The sequence below is a fragment of the Nycticebus coucang genome, chromosome 8 (genome assembly GCF_027406575.1).
Source record: "Nycticebus coucang isolate mNycCou1 chromosome 8, mNycCou1.pri, whole genome shotgun sequence".
Classification (NCBI taxonomy): domain Eukaryota; kingdom Metazoa; phylum Chordata; class Mammalia; order Primates; family Lorisidae; genus Nycticebus; species Nycticebus coucang.
In genome coordinates this window covers 111,011,370-111,026,798 of record NC_069787.1, presented here as the reverse complement: position 1 = coordinate 111,026,798, position 15,429 = coordinate 111,011,370, and positions in this window count along the sequence as shown.

Below are 15,429 nucleotides of genomic sequence, written 5' to 3'. Positions count from 1 at the left end.
TTTTGAAAAGTTAATCCAAATCAAGTGCATGTGTAAATTAACGTTTTTATTATCTATTTTAAAGGTTGACAGACCTGCTACAAGTGCCCTTTATTCAAGTACAGAATTCTGAGTGTGTGGGGTCACAGTCCAATAGAGAAGACAGATACATACATGCCAACTTGATTACGTTCATGACAAATATTGTGATGTAAGGAAATATTAAAGGAATTCCTGAGCTATATAGACATTTTCTTTGCATATGACCCCCCGCCCCTTAGGAGAATAAATGGGCTGCGTATACTAGGAGAATCTTGCTGCTGCTTTGTCAGCTTGTTTTCCTCTTTGCCTCACATCCTAAGTCTCTTACCTCTCCTCTTCCACTGGCTTGTGCAGATGATGCCGCCTCTGCTGGATGATGGCAACTGCAACCCACAGCTCTTCTCCTTGGGCAAGCATACCACAAATCCTGGAGAACAGTAATTGCCCTGTTGAGAGCAAAGCCATCCTTCTGAGTAACTAAAGCTCTGCCTTCTTTCAGGTGTTTATGGGCTACAATCTTCAATCTAATGGCCCTGCTATTTGTAAAAGTAAGCCACAGCTGGGGGAAGCCAGTTAAGGTTTATACTTGGGTACCAGTTATAATGTGGATTTAATGTTCAAAATGATATAGTCCAGAAATGTCAATTTTTAGTTTTTTTCTTACAAAAGTATTTATAAAACTCTATGGTTAAATAAAATGAGAAATAAGATTTGTCATTTGGAGAACTAGCTGTAGAGATGTCTTATTATCTAATGTAGTCTAATCAGAGAGCCCGGTAATAAAACTGGGGGTTTACAGAAGAGATTCCTCATCTTTTAGATGTAACTGATCCACTGGTCTAATTGGACAAGTCATCTATTCTGTGCCTGTGCAGCTTTATGCTCTTCTATAGATTGATGTCTAGGACTTTTTCCCTTTTTTATTCAGGAAATGGTAAAACTTTAGTTACTTTTTAAAAAATTGAGAATTAAAAATTTAAATCACATCAAATGAAATGGAAATATTACATAATGTTTTGTTATAATTAAGTGTCCTTGACTCTTTTGCCTGCTACATAGAAAATAAACTTAAATAGTTGTATTTTAAGAATAAATAGGAAAATTTATTATGTGCTGACTTAATGATAAGATAACCAGACCATAAGAACTTGACAAACTGAAAGTAACAATTTAGCAGATTAGACTGAAATATCATAATAATTTTTAATAAGTTATGTCACTCTAAGACAAAGTAATAACTAATCGCAGTCATCAGTGTGCCAGTAAATATAATTGTTGGAGTTCTAGAATTTGTTTAAAAAAAAAAAAAAGTTAAACTCAAAAAAAATCATTAAATGGTTAACAAGTATATCTACTGATTTTTTGGAATATATATTCCTATGAAAATGACTACCAGTTCATTACATTTTTACACTGTTTTTCCTCATAACACTGGTGATAAATTTCAAAGGCAATTTCAGGAATAATCCTAAGGAAAAGTGATTCTTAAAACTACTCTTGAGTTCCACAGATGTCTTTTTTTTTTTCTTTTTTTTGAGACAGAGTCTCACTATGTCGCTCTCAGTAGAATGCTGTGGCATCACAGCTCACAGCAACCTCAAACTCTTGAGCTCAAGCAATTCTCTTGCCTCAGCCTCTCAGGAAGCTGGGACTATAGGCGCCTGCCAAAATGCCCGGCTGTTTTTTGGTTGCAGTTGTCATTATTGTTTAGCAGGCCCGGGCCAGGTTCGAACCCGCCAGCCTCAGCGTATATGGCCGGCACCCTAACCACTGAACTACGGGCACAAGCCAACCACAGATCTTTTTAATAGTCATGTATTTAAAGAAAAATATTTTTCAAATAAAACATTAGCCTTTCTTCTTTTTTAAATTTCCTTCTTTTTTTAATGTTACATGGATATCTTTTATAAACTTTTTTTAATGTTGCTGGTTTAGAAAAACAAAACGTTTTTGTATATTATCTAGCACTATTGCCACATTTCTTATTAATTTGAATGGTGTATTGTATCTTTTGGGTTTCTACACAAAAAATTATGTAAATTACAATAGTATTTTAAAAAAATAGGAATAAATCTGAGGAAGGAAAGATTTACAGCACCAATACCTGAAAACTACAAGTCGTTAAGAGAAATTAAAAATCTCAGTAAATGCAAGGGTACACTGTGTTGAAGGATTAACAGATTTTATCCTGTAAAGATGTCAGATATAAAGATGTTAATTTATAATTGAACATAACCCCTATCAAAATTCCAGCAGGGTGTTTTTTAATTAAGTTGACAAGCTGAAAATTCATATAGATACAAAAAGGGCCACAAATAGCTAAATCAATCTTGAAGAACAAAGCTAAAAGGCTTACCTAATAAATTTGGAGTATCATTATAAAGAATCAGTAATTAAGACAGTGAGATATTTGTGCAGAAGGGAAAGATAACTGTATGGAGCAAAATGGAGAATCTCATACAGATCAGCTGATACATGGCAAAAGTGACAGTGAGGCAATGAGAAAAGGTCGTCTTTTTAATGACCAGTACAAAGTCAAATGAATGTCATGAGGAAAAGAAATATATCTTCACCTGTATTTCACACATCATACACAAGTCAATTCTAGGGATGTGACATGTCTAAATGTGCATAATAAAACAATACACTTTTTTTTTTTTTTTGCAGTTTGTGGCTGGGGCTGGGTTTGAACCCACCACCTCCAGCATATGGGGCCGGTGCCCTACTCTGTTGAGCCACAGGCACCGCCCAAAACAATACACTTTTTTAAATCAAACAGGAGAACCATTTGCATGATCTTTGGTTGGTTGCAGTTCCAGAGATCCCCTAGACTAGCAGTCCCCAACCTTTTCAGCACCAGGAACTAGTTTCGTGGAAACCAATATTTTCTATTGGGGTGGGGAGGATGGAGGGAGGGCTGTTTGATAGGAATCTACAAGCAATTTGATTTATTATGTCGCTCTGCCATCAAACCTCTCTGCTCATGATAACTTGCATTTGCAGTTCACTGATACTGACATCACTTGCCTCAGCTCCACCTTGAATCATCAGGCATTCGATTCCCACACGGAGCACGCAACCTAGATCTCTCACACATACAGTTTACAGTAAGGTCCTGCTCCTTTGAGAATCTGATGCAGCTACATATCTGACAGGAGGCAGAGCTCAGGCAGTGATGTAGCAAGGAGGAGCATCTGTAAATACAGCTGAAACTTTGCTGGTTTGCCCACTGCTGTTGACCCAGTTCCTAACAGGCCACTGACCGGTACCTGTCTGTGGCCCAGAGGCTGGGGACCGCAGCCCTAGACCAACTCCAAATTCAAAATTGACTGGAACAGAACTCAATGAAGCTATTATAATCACAGTTATAATTTACTTATCGAAAGGTTACAGATTGAAATTAGCAACAGGAAAGAGCATGTAGGCAGTTCCTGAAGAGATCAGCACAGAGCTTCCAGTTGTCTTCTCCAAGGGAAGTTATGTGGACCCTGCTTATTTCTTCCAGCAAAGATGTATAGCAATATTGCCAACCAGGGAAGCTCAACCAAGCCTTGGGGTGTCCAGGTTTCTCTCTCCCCACCCCCAGGGGAGTGGGGGGAGGATGTCAGTCTCATAGTTATGGCTAACTTCCAACATTGCTGACCTTAGATAATAGCCCCTTCAGAGCTCTTACCATAGATAGCAATGTTAGCATAGACTATTTGGCATGGCCCAAGGCACCCAGTAAACAAAGATACTCTCAGGAGGCAGGCCATTCCAGGGGTTTACAGATTACCTCCTAAGATCCAGGGGTAAGGCCCATACCTTTTATTCAAACAAAATCAATACTACAAGTAGGCAAAGATTTCTTAAGCAGGACACAAAAAAAAACCTCTAACCGTAATATTAAAAAATAATTGGTCTATATTAAGAAATTTTATTAAGAGAATGACTAGGTAACTCAGCTCAAAAGAAAGTATTTCTAGTACATAGACAGTATTTGACAAATGACAGTATCCAGACTATATAAAGAATTAATACAAATCTATAAGAGAGAATATAACACAGAGAACAGTATTGTATATATTTCCTGTATATCACACAAAATATTAAAGTAATGTGCGTGTCCTCAATAAAATGGATAGCTTTTACTAAGCTCTTTAAGTATATTCTTAAATCAGCTTTTAAAAACATCATGTGTCTTTTAAAAACATACAAAGACTTGCTTCACGCTAGCAGTTTTACTCACCATTACTCCTGAACCAGTGATGCAAATGTCAACACAGGCATTCCCAGATAAACTGTGATGGTGAAAAGTTTATGTGGCATTTTAACATTTTAACATAACTTGTATGAAATGCCAAATGTTCTAATGAAAGACCTTTTTGATGATTAGTTGGTGCCAATGACAGATAAGCAAAGCATCAAGTAAGCAAAAGCTATAGACTTACCCATTTTTAAGAAAAAGTTACAATTGTATAGACAAGATATCAACCTGGTCTCCAGTTTTGCAATTAAATCCTTCATTTAGAAAGTTACTATATGTTTGATAAATGGATCTATGATATTTATTTTAATGATTTTCCATCCAGCAGGCATTCATCAATGTAACCTGTATATATTCCTTCTTTGGTATTTTGTGTGCTTCAGCCAATGAAATACAATAATTCCCCCTGTAAAATGTTTCAGTGGCTTTTTCATTTATAATTTCAAAAGCCATAATAATTTTTGGCTTTAAGAAGTGTATCATATCTGTGTTTAAATAATTCAATTTCCTTTTCATTAAACTCTGATCTCAAAATGAAACTACAAGTTATCTGAAAATGTTTTGTTACATAAAACACAGTAAGATAAATAGTTTACATCCATAAGACAAACAGAATTTTTTCCTCATATTTTTATTTATTATATACATTGTTCTCAGTGCCTTTGAGTAAATTACTGTCATGAGGACTCTCTGATAGCTGTTTCATCTTTTCTTAGCATAGTTCGACAATGCAGATGAGGGCTAAGAAAGTAATTCTTCTCATCTCCCTTAATAAAACAACAATGTGTCCATTTGTCATGCTCCTCCTTTCTTTGTGTAGATGCAAACGTCCATCTGGTTTCATTTTTCTTCTGCATTTCCTCCTTTAGTATTCCTTGTACTGCAGTTTATTAATAATATCTATCAAGTTTTTAGTATGAAAAAGTCCTTACATAACCTCGATTTTTGAAAGGTATTTTCTGTAGGTGTAAAATCCATGTTGACTTTTTTCAGAAGATTTGCTCCCTTGTCTTTGGTCTTGCATAGTGTTTCTGAAAAGTCTGCTATAATTCTTAGCTTTGTTTCCCTGTGCATAATGTGGCTTTTTTCTCTAGCTGCACTTGAGATTTTTTCTTTTAACAGGTTTTCTGTAATACGTTTATTGTGTGCGTTGGTGTGGTTTTCTTCATGTTTCTTCTCTTTGAGAGATTTTGAGCTTCTTGAATAGGTGGGTTTATACTTTTTGTCAGATTTAGACATTTTCCACCCAATACCTCTTCAAGTATTTTTCCCCCTCCTCTTGTAACTCCAGTTACACACAGGTCAGACTGATTGATATTTTCTCACTGGCCACTGTCACTGTTGATTCTTTTCAAGTCTTACTTATTTCTGTGTTTCCTTTTGGATAGTTTATACGGCTGTTGTCTTCAATTTCACCAGTCTTCTCTTCTATAGTATCTAATCTGTTGTAAATCCTATTGAATGTATTTTTTATTTCAGTTGAAATATTTTCCAACTCTAAAAATCCTACTTCATATAAAGTAGCATATAAGTGAGTATAGGAAAACTATTCAGAAAAATACCATACAAGAAAAGCGTACACCATAAGAAAAGATGACAGAAAGGAACATAATATCCTGCAGGCAATGAAACCACATTAGAAGGACATCTTCAACATATATGCATATAACTTTAAAATGAACTAAATGACATCGAGAAAACTATATGAGAAATGAGAAAACATCAAATCATAATTAGAAAAAGCTATAAATCACCTGGCACACCTCAAAAGTATTTCAGAAATGAATAATTAAGAAGTAATATAAAATAAAAATCATACATGCACACACACACTTCAAACACAACAAATAACTTATGCAAAATAATAAGCCAAAAGGAGGGAATTTAAGAAAATGAAGAGGCAAGAAGGATTTGAAAGATAATGACAAATATTAAACATACTAATGAAGAAGTCCCTAAAGAAAAGCAATTTACAGAATAGAAAAAATATTTAAAAGTTACTGAAAAAACATTGTGAAATGCAAGCAATCCCCAGGAGATGGGCAACTTGACTTACAGAGTTCTGTACTTAGAAACAGCTCCTAAGGCTCCCCATAAGGATAATTTATAATTAAATAATTCAATTAACAATTTGGGAACTAGTTTCTTCTGTGAGTGTAAACAAACCCTCATGGTGTAAGTGGTGTATTGGTGCAGCCTCTTTACACTAGTTTCTTACACTTTGCAGCTCGCCCCACTGTTTACATGATTGCTTATGCACAGTATCACTTTAATCCTAATTTTTTTATTCAATTTTGTGAGTCTGTGTTTACCTTTATGACCATGCCTCTAGAGCTAACATCCACTGCAAGTCCAGGTGAATATACAGTGAAGAGAACAGTGATTACAATGGATATAAAGTAGAAAAGCAGAAAGAATTAGTATTTGGAGAAAGGCCAGATGCTATCATTTACTAGGGAAACATTAGGCTTCAGTTGCTCCACTACCTGAAATAATTATGGATAAAGTGAGAATAACGGAACATGTGAAAGGCTATGCTCCAATGAAAGTATCAGTTATTACTTAGCAGCATAGTGGGTTAATTATTGAAATGGAAACGTTATTATTGATTTGGTCAGAAGATCAAAGGAAGTGTAACATTCCTATTAGCTTAGTGTTGATGCAATGTTAGGTGAATGTTAATCTTTAATATTCTTTTCTGAAATTTCTCTTATCTCCTGTGTAAACAGTATGTTTGTTTTTATGTTCTGTTTGAATGAAAAGATAAAGCACAATAGATTCTGTAGCTTATTATTACAGATTACAGTACAGGGATATTATTATTACAATATTACACAGTATTACTATTACCACATATGAGCCATTCGTTTATTATTATTAACACCATATATGTCCTGTTCCTTAGGGGTCTGAGCTACATACAAATGTAACCTAAAGGAATTGTCTAGGAATGTATCACATCTGTAACCCAGAAACCTGTGTATATTAAAGGAACAAACTGTTACCTGAGAATATCAATGCAGAAAAACCAAGAATAACACACACTAGACCATAAAATTAAATAACCTTAAAGAAAAAGGAAAAAGTTATTTCGGAATCCAGGGGGAAAGAGTATATTTTTTATGATGAGATTATAAATTATCATCAGGTAGTCTTAGTTTTATTAAGATACTCAAAGAAAATTTGAACCAAGGATTTTATATCCAGAAAAGCTAATCTCAAATACAAAGGGCTGAGTCAAACTGCTATAAGTGTGAACTGAGAAGCCATTTCTCCCATGAGCATTTCTGGGGGAATCTATGAGACAACAAGCCTTAGACAGCCAAGGTGACTCGGGAAGTTGGGCATTGTTGCTCACACCAGTAATCCTAGCATTTTGAGAGTCCAAAGTGGGAGCATTGCTTGAGTTCAGGAGTTTGAGACCAACCTGAGCAACGTAGTGAGAACTCATCTCTACAAAATATATTTTTTAAAAAAAGTAGCTGGGCCTGAAGGCACATGCGTGTAGTCCCAACTACTTGGGAGGCTGAGGGAGGGAGATGTTTTGAGCCCAGAAGTTTGAAGTTGCAGTGAGCTGTGATGTAGCTCTAGCCTGGGCAACAGCATGAGAACCTTTCTCAAAAAAAGAGAAAAAGAAACAAATGACTTGAAAGATCAACACAAGGCCTGGCAAAGAACATTAAAAATAGAATTACTTTTAGAAGTAAAGAGAAATGAAAGTTAAAAGGAGAGATTATAATATGTAATAACTATATCAGCTAAAAGAATAGATAAAATTTTTAAAATGGGGAAAGAGATGAAGAATGTCTAAAACATAGGCAAAAATTTTTGGCAAATATAATTAGTGGTGATATAATTAATAATGTTATTCCGAGACTGCTATATTATAAAATGGGATAAAGCAAATGAGTAATTATGATACATTCTATTATCTCCTTTGGCCTAGATCCCAAGGATTCTCAGTACAGAAGAGAGGAGATACAGATGTAAAACAGATGTAAAAACCCTATCATTCTTAAGTTGTATAATTCTACAGATTAAAAAAAAACACACCCCAAACAATAGCCAATAGCAACAGTAGCCCCCCTAATTGCAATAAGAATATGGCCTTGTTGCTGGATTCTGGCCAAAGTCATGTAGTGGAAATTATATACCCACTTCCAGGCCTGGCAATAGAACGCTTTTTGTATCTTACCACTTTATCTCTTGGTAAGCTAGAAGCAAAGGATCCACACCATTCTGAGGAGGCTGCAGGGGATGGTTTGAACAAATTTGCTCTTCTCTGGATGTCTGTATCTCTACTTGATAGCTTATACCATACTAGATGGTAGTATCTTCGGGGCAGTTTCCTGGGTGCTGGGGCTTAGTTATGCTCATCCTACCCATCATGTGAGGCTGTGGAAAGTGTCCAGGCATGAAAGATGAAAAATGCAGACAGACATGGCTGCATATTTTCCCAGACAGCCCTCACATAAGCGTAAGCTTAGGGTGAAAGGTGATGTTTGTTTGCCTGCTTGCTTGCTTGGTTTTATTTTGATAATGTTGAAGTTTTGCTGGAACGTACAATTCAGAAATCGTTTTCGTTCACCTACTTCCTACCACGTACAGGTTCTGAATCATCAACACCTTTCCAACTGTTATTTTCAGGTCAGCCCAAGCATTTGGTAAAAATAATCTTGTTCAAATTATGTCCCTTTGTCTGGATAATTTCTTTTTCTGTATTGTGTACTGGCTCTTGACGTAAGGTTATGGTTTCTGCTTCTTCTAGATCAGCGGTTCTCAACCTGTGGGTTGTGAGCCCTTTGTAACAATGAAAATACATCGTGGCATTAGGAAGGCTGAGAACCATTATTCTAGATAAATACTCACCTAATGTCTGCATCCTCATTATATTTTAATTGTAAAGTGGTTGCTAACTTCCGGTTACCACTTCTGTCACTAAATATTTCTTGCTTGTTACTGTCTCCTGAAATCACTTTCAAATAGTTTCTTTAACCCAGATGGCTTCTTGTTATTTTCTTTCTCATAAGATAAGGTTTTATAGTTTTTCTCTTAAGAACATAAAGAATTGGGGCTAATAGCATTTTATAGAGTGTTTTGCAGATTGTCGTGTGGTTGTACCTAGTGATAAAGTACTGAATTATATGAATGTATTAAAATGTGTTTGAGCAGTAAAATAACACCACATTTTAGATTTTAAAATTCTGTTGAACTGCTCTAAAATCTCAGCCCTAACTAAATCAGTGTTGACAAAATGATGGATGTTATATTCTTTTAAGAGTTTCCTTATGGGATTATTTAAAATTCTCCCTTCTCCCACCTGCTCCATCTGTTTGGAATGTCTGTACTATCATGGCCCAAATCAAATATTGCTTAAGGTATTTGAGCAACATAATAACCTCCCATGTCTTTTCGGCCCTTGGCTCTGCTGAAGTTCTAAAGTACAACATTGGATGTTAAATAATTCCTCCTTACACTGACAACACTGGCCCATATTCTCCAGGTCTACTTGTTAGTATGATGCCTTATTTAGAATCACCCTATTGTTTTCTTAAAGTGAAGAAAATGGGTGCTTTATTGTGCAGAGCATAAGCATACTTTTCACTTAAAGGTTATACTGAGTCATATTTTCCTTTCTGTTCCTCCTTAACTGATTCTGACCAACAGAAGACTCAACCCCTTATCAACTAGATTCTAGAAAATAGTAAATGCTCCTAAATAAGTCTTGTTTACATCTGAAGAATTTACTGAAATAGTAGCTGTATTAATTTCTTAGGGCTGTCTTAATAAAGTACCACAACTAGTTCTAACCCAGAAATCTATTCTCTCACAATGTGGAGACTAGAAATCTAAAATCAAGGTGTTGGCGTGGCTACGCTCACTGTCTCTGACATCCGAAGGGAAATCTTTCCTCATCTCTTCTCAGCTTCTTATGATTTGCCAGTGATCGCTAGGAGGTTTTTTATTTCTAAATCAGTGCCCAATATATGTTTTTTTCTCACCATAGCCAGGATCCATGGGTCCAAGAAACAAAGATAGAAATGGAAATGAATCCCATTACTGTTTAATACAACTGTCTCCATGCTCTAAAGCAGTGATTTTCAACCGGTGTACCATGAGAGGATCTTATATGTGATGTGAAATTTTTTAAAGATCATTAATTAAATTATCTTTCAAAGACATTCAAAGCACTGTAAATACATTTTTTAACTCTTTTTTAAAGTGTGCCATGAAAGTTTAACTGTAGGTTCAAGTGTGCCATGAGATAAAAACTATTGAAAAACACTACTATAAATGTTGACCAATAATAGTGCTTTGCTGACTAGTTAAAATTAACTTTCTCAAAAAACCTCTCAGCAATATGTGTAATAGTTACTAATATAAATATATACAGTAGAACTTCTGTAAGTTGACCTCCCCAGGGACTGTAACAAATTGGTCAACATACAAAGGTGGTCAACATAAGGAACTAGGCCTACTGTGCTGATATGTACACGCAGTGCACGTCTGGACTACGAAAATTAGGTCAACTTAAGGAAGTGGTCAGTGTAGGGAGGGGCCAACTGTGGAGGGTTGCTTATACTGTAAAATGGAGAGTTGAGACGCAGCATATTTGTGCTTTATCTGCATTCCTTATCGTTCTTTCCTTTCTCCAACAATCATTACTCTTTAGTTTTCCTACCTCAAATATGTATCTCATACACTCAAAAACATTTAACAGTTAAAAAATAAACTGATACCTTCAGACAAATAAGTGTAAAAAAGAAAAATATGAGATATTTGGACTTTGTTTTTCAGTTTAAAATCAATTTTTGCTAGTTTATCATAGTGAGGTTATCGTCATTGCCATTTGCTTTGAGTGCCTGAGTACAAGGTATACAATATTTATTAATAGACAAGAACAGAAACACAATTCTGTTTTATGAGATACCTTTACATACAATACAGTCTTTCACTTATCATCCCAAAGACCTTTGAAGTAGATTTATCCCCATTTTACAAATAAGGAAACTGAGATTCAAGGCAGTTAAACAATTTGTCTTCAGTCACACAAATAGTTTGATTTTCAAATTTGTCACTGAACTAGATTAAAAAATCAGTCTTGTTTTCTCCTTGTATAACTCCACTTAATTTTGCAAACTGAATATTCTTTGATTGTTACATATTACTTGATGTATTAAAATTCTCTTTTTAAGTTATTGAAAATAATGCTACTCGTAAGAAACTCATTGTACAATAGCTTAAAAATTAATTTTTCTTCATCATTTACATAATTAAAATACTTCTGAATTATTTCAAAATTAAAATATGTTATAAAACAATTTTAGGGGAAAAGCAGTTATAGATGAAAACTAGTCATGAGATGGTTTTTTTTATTATAGTCTGAAAGACTTCATACATCATCCAATATAATTTCACAGTTACTTCATGTATGCCTTTAAAGGAAATTTTAAAAAATTATAGTAGGCAATGGTGTCTTTAATATGCATTATCTGTAGTGAAGGATTGTAAGTCATCAGGTGCTGATATAATTTAGATAGAGTTGTAACTCCCAGGGAAGGTAATTTCCTGTGAAAGAGAATGAATGCCCCACTTTGTTCAAAAATAGTCCATTGTGTTAAACTTGAGGGGAAAAGCACACCTCCATGTATATATAGCTAATGATCTGAAATTTATATCTGCGGCCCTGATTGCTTCTTTGAGCTCTAGATGTACATATCTGCCTTATTCACTGGGATGATTGCCTTAATCTTAACATGGCTCTACTAGAAATTTTATGTCAGCTTTTTATCTCCATCTTAGTAGATGGCTAAAATGAAAGACATTCTTATTTCTTTTCTTCATACACTACATTCAACCTGTTAGCAAGGATTTACTTTCACAATTTATCCTGAATCCAACTGCTTCTTGAAAGCTTGACTGCTACCACCTTGAGTCCAATTTACCACCATATTTTACCTCAGTGTAGTCTCAACAGTCCAGAACTTTTGAATGGTCTTCCTTCACTTCTGTAACATGGTCCGATGTCCTTAGCTCTGCCTGACAGTCTACACACTATTCTGTCTGGTCTCCTTTATACAAACTTTTCCCCTAACACTGCCCTAGCCACCAAGTTTCCTCGAGTCTCAAGGCCTTTCCACTTGCCATTTCTTTAACCTTTCTCTAGAGATCTTTGCATGATTCAGTCATTCACATCATTCAGGTATCTGGTCAAATGTCCCCTAAGAACCTTCCTTTGATTGCTCCATCTAAAATGCACTGCTCTCCCCCACTCAATTCCTTTTTACCCCTTGATTCATTTTTCTTCATGGCAAGTATTTGCTTTTCATTTTCTTATTGTCTGTCTCTCTTGCAGGAATGGGAGCTTTGTCTGTTTCATGGCTCCATCCCCAGTGCCTGGGGGACTGCCCAGTCCTTAGACAGAAATGAGCATTTTTGAATGAATGGATGAATGCATTTATTTAAATAATTCATAGTTCTGAAATTGAGGCAAAATAGTTTAATTTTAAAATGTGTGGTGCTAGCTTAATAAAGAGTTATTTTGCTTTGGAAAAATTTCAGTCAGCTAAAATTGTAAGCCAATTTGCTTCTCTGAGGAGAGTTGATCTGCTGAGTGAAACAACCATTAATTGGCACATCTGGTAGCAGGTGCAGGCATTCCAAAGATAAGGCCTAAGAAAACATAATTTGTTTCCGTGTGTAGAAGTAGTTCTCAGGTATGATCACACATTAGAATCACCTGGGTTGGGGGGTTCATAAAAGTCTGATGCTAGTCATCCCAAACTCCAAAACAAGCCAGTAATTCAGAATCTTTGAGGGTTTGATCTAAGACTTCTTTTTTTTTTTTTTTTTTTTTTTTTTAGAGACAGAGTCTCACTTTATTACCCTCAGAATACTGTGGTGTAAACAGCTCACAGCAACCTCCAATGCCTGGGCTGAAGCAATTCTCTTGCCTCAGCCTCCCAAGTAGCTGGGACTACAGGCACCTGCCACAACGCCCGGCTGTTTTTTTTGTAGCAGTTTGGCTGGGGCTGGGTTCAAACCTGCCACCCTCTGTATATGGGGCCGGCGCCCTACCCACTGAGCTACAGGCTCTGCCTGGCGACTTCATTTTTTACATTTAACATTTTACATTTTCTAAAAGTTATCCTGCTGATTACAATGGACAACCATGACTGAGAAACACTGGTTATGAGGTAGGTTTTCACAGAACTATTCTCGATGCTGACAACAGTACAGGAGGCATTCAAATACCTGTTAAATGAATTAATGACTAGGTGAATGAATTAATGTATGTAAAGAGTGTTGATGGCTAACTGAACTCATGAACTGAACATTGCTTGAAAAACCACTCAAAGAACTTGTCCTGCTGATGGTGTTGCTGATACCAGAATTTCGTCTTCAGTAGGTTCTTGCTCTCAGTGATTTGAAGAATGAATCCACAGACCACACGTCAGTGGTAAGACAGGATTTATTTTACAGAAAAGAATACAAAAACACCAAAGCTCCTGGCAGAGAGAAACAACCCAAGTAGGGAGAAAAAAGCTCTCTCTTTCTGGGCTCTTTGTCCAAGGGTATATATAAGGTTGCATGGGTCCCCTGTGGTTACATTAAGTCAGGATTGTGCAGTTACATTTGGCCTGCATGGGTCCTCTGTAGTTACATTTGCCTGGGACTCCTTAACAAACAAATGGATATAATCCCTTTGGTTCCCAGGCCTAGGAAACCTATATGAAATTGACCAGGCCTGGGAAATGGGGGTTCCCTGTACAGCTGCAAGTGTAAGGGGAGGGAGACACTAAGGTGCTGGTATCTCCCCTACAGTTGTCTGGCCCCTCTTGGTACTAGAGCCTCCTGCAGCCCCCGTTCCACGTACCTACCAGCCCGCTGGTTGCTCTGCCAGCTGCTGCCCCACCAACACCGCCAGGGCAGAGGCAGCAGGTCCTCCCTTCAGTTCCACTGAGCTGGCTGGGGTGCCACCTGTCCTGCATTCATTGCCAGATCTAGCGTATAAAAATACAAGACTCCCAGTTAAACATGACATTTAGATAAATAAGGACCCTTTTAAGGTAACATATGTCTCAAATACCTCATGGGACATACTAAAAACTATATTCATTATTTGTCTGTAATTCAGGTTTGTCTGGGCATCTTCTGCTATATCTGGCAACTCTGCATACTGATGAGGGAACAGTTAAGGTTCCTTTTTAAAATTCAGCATGTTATTAAAATTTTTAAACAATTCACTGTTGGAAGTAGTAATTTAATCTCTTCTATCTTCAACTATACAAAGCTACCATAAAAAAGTCTATTATGCTTAGAAAAATGGAATTTAATTTTGCCTTTTAAAGCTTTTAATACAGTAATCATATGAGATGAGTTCTTCTGCATTATAGATTTTTCATATAAACTGGGAACTTAATTTCTTCAATATCTGTTTCTGAATTTTCAAATCTCATACTAGAGTGGGGGGAAAAAAGGAAAATTCAAAGTGTTTTTAAGACGTATACTTTCTTAGTATGACCTCTGAGTCAGAGGCTACATTGCAGATGGTGTATCTTGAATTCTCTCTGTATCTCTAGCAAGTGTGAAAAAGACTGGAGTCCTTCAAGCTATAGATCTTTACTTCTTAGCTATTTTCTGCTCATAATACTGACCAGGTAAAACGAAGTTTATATGCCAATCGTGAATAAGACCTGACTTTAATGCTGGAAAAATACATAAAAGTATTAGAACAAATCAATTGAATAATTGATCATGCAAGAAGAAGCCGCAAGGATACTGTTTTTTTTTTTTTTTCTTAAAGGCCCCTTGAAAGTTTTATTCAAATCCTTTGCAAATGTCTAATAAACATCTTTTCACCACCAGGGGGCACACTAACATGTTCAGGGACTCTCCAATGAGTGGGTGACCCAAAGAAGGATCAATTATGGTTTATTATACCTGTAGAAAGCCTGGAATGATGAAAATGCAAAACATAAAGGGCTAGTCCTGAACCATTCATATTTCTAACATTTTCTTTTCCCAAGCAGTTTGCAAAGTACAGACTGGTCCCCATGCTTCTTGCAGAATATACAAAGTGGATTGCTTGGAGTTAGATTGTCAACAAATATTTAATTTTATTTAAATATTGTCTTTCATTGTTTGAAGATATAGTCTTC